We start from the raw sequence: 9,083 nt of genomic DNA on the forward strand, positions 1-9,083 counted from the left end.
TTTAATCTCTTTGGTTATCGCGAAACGCATCACCAAATCCTGGCCTTTTATCAAAACACGTACAACCTTGTTCAGCCGCTCTGTGTGCGTGCGTCCACGTCCTTGCGATTTTGCCAAGGACCGTGTGTTTCTTCACAAGTCTGTGTGTGTGGAGGCACGTTCAAGAGCTAATATGGATGTCTTCCAGATTTTCCTCTCAGCTGTGGCACGCTTTCCCCACCCTGTAGTTGAGTCACGTCCGGTTGGGTCTGTGGGTTTGTGTGTGTGTTTTTAACATGAGCTGGAACATGTTGGAAACTCTCTCTTAGTATTTATACAGTATAAAGAGAGAAGGGGATGTAGAATAGTTCAGATAGTTCAGATGCAAAAGCCTATAAATAAATTATGCTCAGGACTGCATCAACAGTCTGAAACTAATTTCTCATAGTTATTAAAAATGTATTTTTTGACCTACAGTACTGTGCAAAAGTTTTAGCCCACCACCACCAGCTTTGTTGTTTTAGCAAAGTTTTAATGTCCATCCATATTTATTTTTTTTACTCTTTTTTTAAGATACAAACTGAAAATACAAGAAATATGTAACATATTTTCCAGACAATAAGTCGCTCCGGAGTATAAGTCGCATCAGTCAAAAATGCGTTTTGAAGAGGAAAAAACATATATAAGTCGCACTGGGCTAAACTGTACGTGGCGTTAATTTTTAGAAAATGATTTCACAAAATTCAAGCCGAAGACCAGACATTTAGTCTGGAAAGGCAAGTTATTCAACTAAACTGGACATGAATATGAATTAGAAACATTTTATTGGCATATTTGTTTTAAATTAACATTTTTATCCTTCCGCGAAACTTTGCACAGATGCATAAAATGATCGTAATACCTTATTAAGATCCTCTGCTTCATACTTGTCTGTCTCAATTTTTTTTCTCTTTTAGCCAGTCTTTGAGAAGTTTTAATGCCCATTCTGTATTTTTTTGTGTGTTGGCTTCGTAGCTGTCATGCATTATTTTGTCAAGTTCAGTCTCAGTAAGCTCTCTGTGTCTTGTTCGTTCTTCTATCCACTGTTTAAATGTTTCGTTTTTTCCGTACATGTTAAAATTAATGTCAAAATGTTGTGGTTGTCCAGTGTTTGTCACAAGATGGCGCCAAACAGTAATCTTTATTCGAACGGATATCGAATATCACGAAATGTATCCGAATATATTCGAATATCTAGGTGTCCCCGCGCGCATCAAAAAAAAAAAACGTAATGGAGATTCAATTTATTAACAGTGACAGTCATAAACAGGGCTGTCTGCATTACTTTTTTTTCTTAATGTTTGAAGCAGCAGGTTATCAACTTATGAATAATAACGTCTCAGAACAGGTGACAACTTAAACAGCAGCAGGAGTAAGGCATATAGCCAAGCCCAAACGAAATCCGCGCCCGCAGATTTCGGCGTAAAACTCCGCAGATTTAATGCCCGTCATTGACAAGCGCACACATCCCGCGCTTGAGCCTGTTTGTGAGAAGAAATCTCATTGACAACAAGCACACATACACAGCCTATCCCGCGCGTTTGTGAGCCGTCATTGACAAGTGCATTATCTCTGCGCGTGCTGTTTGCTTGACCGTTTTTAAAGATAGAGAGCACAAACCATTTGATATTTGAGATGAAATAAAACTTACAGCTGAGTTAAGTAGATCTCACTTGACTCTGTCGTCTATGTGATGCGCGACAGTAAGCACATGATCATTTCAAATCAGTTTACATGACAAATGCTGTTGTTGTTTAATATAAAGTTTACATTGCGTTGTAAAAATAATGATCTTCATACATGCTAATTTCATAATGCGAACATATTAACACAAGCTTTTTATTCTGCTATAATATTTAACACTATAATAATATGTCATTTTATATACAAACGATAATTTTATCTTGACATGCACATGAGGTTCATTTTGGTCCAATTTGATTCCCTCTCTTGCGCACAGTTGCCGTCCGTCTCACTCTCAGCCTCCTTCCCATTACGAGGTGTTTCTGTGAAAAATGCGCTAAACATGTCATTTTAAAAACCGGATGCTTTATTTAAAGTTCGAATACGGATATTTCACGTCATGTTCGAATGCATATTCGAATATCGAATAAAAAGTGACAGCCCTACTTTGGAGCGGTTATTATTTGAAAAGAACGAACCTGCAAATGTCTCAACTGACCAATCAGAATCAAGCATTCCAGAGAGCAATGTAATAAAGTAACATAAACAATTATTTACACGATACACAATAGCAAATCAAGTTCAAAAAGGTCCCGAAGTCATTCCGCATCACTGAATCCATTGAATTAAATAAATACAGAAGCAAAATACATGGTTTCTCTTCGTTCATATGAAATAATTTTGACGTATAAGTCACACCTGAACTTAAGTTCCAGGACCCGCCAAATTATGAAAAAAGTGCGACTTATAGTCCAGAAAATACGGTACACAAAAAATTAAAAACAAAACAATTTTCAGAACTAAATGTCTTCTTTTTTGGGCATCAGTCAGTATTTAGTTTGACCTCTCACATCTTGAGCTTTTTTGAGGAGACTGAAGTCCTGAAGTCATTCGATTAGAATTAGAGATTTAATTTCAATAATAAAGAGACTGAGATATAATTACATATGATCACTATACAATTGCAAAAACAACAAATCTAATGGTAGCATGGTGGCCTAATGGTGCGTTCACACCAGCTGCGGTAGAGGCGGCAAAAATGCTCTATTCATGTGTAGTTGGACGCTTAAACATTTTGAGTTTACTCGCTTCGTTCGCAACTGAAAGCCGCACGTAAAATTCTAGGCATTCGAGACATTCACGCAGAAATTCGTGTCATGGGAGGGACTGAGACTCCGCTCGCCTCCTGTAATCACGTCCCTACTACAGCAAGGTCCTGATTGGTTAACACAGCGAGGAAATCCGCCAAAGTTTAGATTTTCAATTCACGCGTTTCCTGCTGCAACGCTTAATCCGCGCGTACTGCGCCGCAGGATGCCTATTCGCGGCTTTGCATTGACTTGTAAATCAACATTAACATGTAAATCACTCGCGCTTGCCGCCTCTACCACATCTGGTGTGAACGCCCAGTAAGACTTTTGCACAGTACTGTACAGTATGTTATCTACTACGTACGTAGCTATATATAACACTACTCTCATACAGCATGTAATATCAGTTGTCTATTTTTTTTCTTCCAAAACAATAATCAAAGTAAAAAGGAAAGAAAGTTGTTTATTAATGTCTACAAAGCTATAAAAGTCCGTCAAACAAATGTGTGTAAACTTTCCTTCAATATCACAAGAAAGTTTTTAACTTTTCAAGCTGTGACAACAATCATCACAAGAAAACTAAATGGATCACAACAGAGAATTAAATCAGAAGACATCTCAAGATCCAATTAAAACAAACTGTAACCGCAAAGTTCGTTAACGGAAAAAAAGCATTTGTAGCAAAGTGACAACAATCGCCTCTAACCACACTGTTTTCAGACATGTCTCCGGCAATGAGTGGCAAAGAGATGACACAGCTTGTGAGGACTTAAAAGGGTGTGTGTGAGAGAAAGAGATGACAGACAGCCAACAGTGACTCATTCTATAACCAGCTCAGCAGCTGTTGCCTTATCAGATAAGGCAGAAACACACACACAAACTCACTCTTTTAAATACCCGTTTAACAACTTATGATTAATCAATCATAATAACAGACCTGCGGTGCTTCTTTAGATTTTCCTTACGGCTATACACACCTTAACATACTTCAATGCGTAAACACAGATAAACTGAGCAGACAGCGAACAATATCTTCATTCAACAGTGAAGTGACACAGTTTTATAGCAGTATAATCACTATCTAAAATATCTATAACCATACACAGTGTCATATTTAGTGAAATAAAACACTCATCTTAATGTTGGCCATACAATTATTTACACAATATAAAATTAGAAAAAAATCATAGAATTTAAGATACAGTACAGTAGTGTGCATAAGTCTTAGGCAACCATGCTATAATTAGATTTGTTGTTTTTGCAATGTTATCATGATCATATTAGTTCTCAGTCTCTGTAATAGAATACATCCAGAAAGTACAGGAAATGTGTATATAGTATTAAAAACTGTATAAAAATGTAAACTGATGTGTCAAGTTTTTAGGGTAAACTCCACTTGCGCAATAGCAGGAAACTGCAGGATCTCTTAAACCTAAATGAAATTTAATCCCAATTTCGAATTTTTAAGAATTTACACTTTTTACTTAACTCTGCTTAAAAACCCTCAAGATGTGTTTAGTGCCAAAAGAGGTCACACTAAACACAGACGATGCCTAAAGTAGACATTTAGTCCTGAACATTTTATTTTAATTTTTTTGTACATATTTCCTGTATTTTCTGTTAATAAAATAGATTTAAAAATAAATATGGATGGACATTAAAACTTCTAAAACAACAAGTCTGGTGGTGGTGGCCTAAGGGGCGGTTCACAATTCGCATCTAAAACCTGGAAAAAACGAGTGTGTCGCACCGCGTCGCTTACATTATGAGTGGCATACCTACATTTGAAATAACGAACTTGAGCACGCAAAAGACGTGAAATGTAACACGCCTTTAAGACTAGGGATGGGCATGATTAATCGACGATCGATAATTGATCGTTAAGAATTTCGTCGATGAAGTTAATTTGTTATTGATTAATCGAATACTTTTTTATCTAATGCAGGTTGCGTTGCCTAGCGTAGCATGTGTCTTGAAGCAATTAAATGAATTTTACTGTGTGGCAGCAATTCAACATTTTACCACCAGGGTGCAATATTTGACACCATACTCCCTTATCTGTGACCTTCCGTTTTGATTTCAAAAGAATAATTATGAAGAGGTCATGATTTTTTGGAACAAATTAGGTCTCTGTTTAATAATGTGGCTTGCAGTTTCAGGTTTCGCTGCTTTAGAGCACCGCATATTCAAGCGCATAAATATTCCGTTTGTCTAACTAAATTTAGTTTAACTGTCTTCCACAAGTTGATCTTGTAATAAAGGTCTCATGGAGGAAAACATGCTGTATTTTTTATTCAACATTTTTGAATTATAAAAGTTAAATAATTATTTTTTATTATAAAAATATTAATGATTAATCGATAGTCGGTCGATAATTCTCCCGACAATCGACTAAAAAAATTTAATAGAATGCCCATCCCTATTTAAGACTTTTGCACAGTACTGTAGACATTTTTTTATTAGCATAAAGAGGTTAAATTTGCCATCAGGATTCAACTAACACTGTAAAAAAGCAAAAAATGTATCACAAATAAAATTATTTCAACTTAAAATTTTTCATTTAAAGTGTTTTTCACTTCAACATGTTTCACTTCAAGTTAAAAGCACTTTTTTAGGTGTTACCATTTGAAGTTTTTTTTTATTTAATCTAACTTTTACTTTTACAGTTTATAAAGATTAACGCTTCAGTATGTAACTTTAATGACACAGGTTGCTCAATGTTTTCAAACAGACCACTGTTGCGCCAAAGTTTTTGGAGAAATCAATATTTAGCGTAGCTTGGAATGGAAATTACTTGAACATGGAAAAACTTTATGATTAACGAAAAACTAAGTCAACATTCCCTCCGCCCCAAATGTTGACTCATTGGTTAGGCCTTGGTTGCAGATTTATAGATTAGGCCGTTGATCTGTTTGTTGTAAACGGGAGTTGCTTTCACACACAAAAACTTTCTCACCTCACATCCCCCACCCACTCCAAACTATTTAAAGAGCCGTCTTACGAGTGTATGTGCGCTGGGTTTCATGTTGCAAATGGAGTTGGAGCTAAATCAATGAATACTAAGCCAAAACCCTTTTTTCCCCTGTAGGTAATACAGATACAATGTAAAGGTGCCACTGAAATACAAGAATCTGACACAAATCTTTACAATTGGTAGGTTAAGTTACAATAATTATAGTTATAGCTGACAGTGATGGTTAAGTGTCATTAACTATCCCCCAAACCTTGGGTGTTTGTTGAGACATGTTCCCATTAGCTGTAAAACAGGACCTAGCGAGGACGAATAGGAGGCATGGGATGGGAGTTGTGGGGCTGAAGAAGTGACAACTTCACACAAACAAAACAGTTGACAGGAATTAAAGGAATATTTCACTTTTATAGAAAAAAATCTGATACTTTACTCACCCCATGTCATCCAAGATGTTTGTCTTTCTTTTGACCTATGCACAACTATAATGAGCCCTTAAGGGTCATATGTTAAAAAAGATCGCCATTTTTACCAAAACATAAACTACCCTTTTATTTTACTTGCACTATTCAATTCAATTTTATTTATATAGCACTTTTCACAATTAGTAATTGTTTCAAAGCAGCTTTACATTAATAGAAGCAGGGGAAAACACAGAAAAATCGACAGACAACATAAAATACAGCGGCTATGAATAAACTTTACAAGCGAGCGTATTAATAATGTAACGTATAGAAGAGGGTGCTAAGTTTAGCCAATGTCGGCTGACTCCCTGGGTTGAAAAACCCCCTAGGACAAAAACCTCCTGACTTTTTTAGCCAGGAGGGAAAAAAGTCCTAGGATGAAAAAACCCTTGATATTTGAACAAAAATGTTCGCAAAAAAAACTATATTTTTTCTCGACCGAACAAAGGAAGACATAAAAATCTTGGATGACATGGGGGTGAGTAAATGATGAGGGTTTTTTAAATGAAAGTGGAGTATTCCTTTAATGACATCCATAGGGGGAAAAACAAATACTATCAAAGTCAATGGGTACCATCAACTGTGTACTTACCATCATTTATCATTAAATATCTTCTTTTGTGTTTAACAGAATAAAGAAACTCATTTAGATTCACAATAACATGAGGGTGAAAAAAATATGAAAGAATTTTTATTTTTTGGTGAAATATCCCTTTAAGTACTGCATACTTGTACAGTAGCAAAAAAAAATTTTTTTCTTTGAAACTTTCAGTCATGTTTTTGGCTATATATTTTACTCGAGTCTTCAGTATTTTTTTACTCCGTACTTCGTCATAAATGGCGATTTATAGTCGTGCATAGGTTCTACGCCGTAGGCTATCCGTAGCCTGTGCGTAGCCTGACGTGCACCTCGCAAAAATTTTAATAACACGTCAGATTTACGAGGACCGCAAGCGCTGTGATTGGTCCACCAGAACCCCTCCCGTCAGGTAAAAAAACTGCGTCATAGGTATTTCCGTTTGTGAAAACAAGGATGAGCCAAGTTGAGGAGTGATTTAACTCAAACTGCATCAAAAGTCGCTGTTTATTTACTTCCATCATTGCTGGTCTTCTCAAATCATACACAACAAGTTGCTATTTCTTCTTCGTTTGTGGGTTAACTTGCCAAGCTTCTTCTTCTCTGACGGTCGCGCTGCTACTGTGGTTACACGCATGGATACTGCCTACCAGCGGTTTGCGGGTGAGTTTGCACGTTGACGCAGAGGAGGACGCAAAAGTATAAATGAAAACCGATGCGGAACCTACGCCGTCGCGGCTACGCCGTAGGACCTACGCACGACTATAACGAGCCCTTAAGTCCTGACTCTGCACAAATACATCCAGCGCATTACAGCATTTAAGAAATACACTTAAATATGCAAGTGTGCATGCTTGAAACAAAACAGAGATGAAACCAGTGTTCTAAGTTATGACGAAAATTGAGATCCCATTATATCGAGGAGTCCTAGAGCTGTGTGCAAGTATTCCAGCTGATGTCTGAAAGAGATACCAGCAGGAACATCCTGGATCTTGTATGATCAGATATACCATCCATATCTAGACACAAATGTGGCTTCTTACAGACAAACGTGACAAACGTGTACTCGCAAACCCAAAAGTTGCTACAGGACAGGAAAGAGAATAAAGTATAGGAGAAGATAAAAGGAGAGGAGATAAAGGTTAGAGACGGGTACAGAAGGAAGGACGAATGTAATCTAATATTGAAGATTGTGCTGCTCATCATATTTCAGATTGGATCTTCAACCCAGCTGAATGGTGGAGGTGTGTTCATCCGAAATTAGATTCCAGCTGGCAAATTGTTCTGTCTTCAAGCGCTGTTCTCAGTCTAACAGCTGCCCAACAAAATTATCTCAGTGTTTTGTTTGAACGCGGCATTGCAAGAGTTTAATTTGTCTCTGTCCTTTGCTTTAAGGTTGTGGACCATCCAGCATTTTTTTTAAAGGTTTGACGTCATCTCTTCTAACATGACGAGGAGTTTGGGTCTCAGCTATTGGAAAACGTTTAATTTGTTTATGGTTTATGTTATTCTACAAACATGTGCTATAATTCTTTATGTGTTTCAATCTAATTTTGAGATTTGGAAGTTTGATTTCACTCATAGATTTCACTTAAATTTGAATCACTGAACGCAAAGACATCATATATGAATATGTATGAAGATTTAGCTTGTAGCATAATTACTATGGACTACCTTTATGACACCTGACAATGATCTATATGACCGGTGCACAAAAACAATATTAAAGAGCACCTATTGTCCAATTCACGTTTTTACATTTCCTTTGGTGTGTAAGTGTGTATTAGTACATGTTAACGATATGCAGCCCCGCCGCTCCCATAACGCGCATCACGCGCTGTGCGTAGGGCATCACGTGCTGAGGGGGCACCAAAATTTTAGCCTAATGAAAAAAAATTATAATGCTGAAATTATTTCATTAGCCTATAGAAATATTATTAGGCACTTTTTATCCATGTATATGTTACAAAAAGGGGGGACGAGATAATTTAATTGCTCTAGTCTAGAAAGTATGCCCCCCAGCCTTTGATGGTCCGTGCCGGTTGATCGCGCGGGCGCCTGATGAAGTTTGACAGAGGCCGTTTCTCAATCCGAAGGCTGCAGCCTGCAGAGGTCGCATTTACAGGCTGCATACGTCATCAAAACTTTCTTATTTCGTTATTTTTACAATTTTAAAGTTAACTATTATTCTTAGTTAATCGTAAATTGTTGTAATATGCTTATGACTTGCTAATGTAATGTTCAGTTAACTGAAATAAACCAGGCTTGATGACGTATGCAGC

Source organism: Paramisgurnus dabryanus, chromosome 1, assembly GCF_030506205.2.
Source record: "Paramisgurnus dabryanus chromosome 1, PD_genome_1.1, whole genome shotgun sequence".
Taxonomy (NCBI): domain Eukaryota; kingdom Metazoa; phylum Chordata; class Actinopteri; order Cypriniformes; family Cobitidae; genus Paramisgurnus; species Paramisgurnus dabryanus.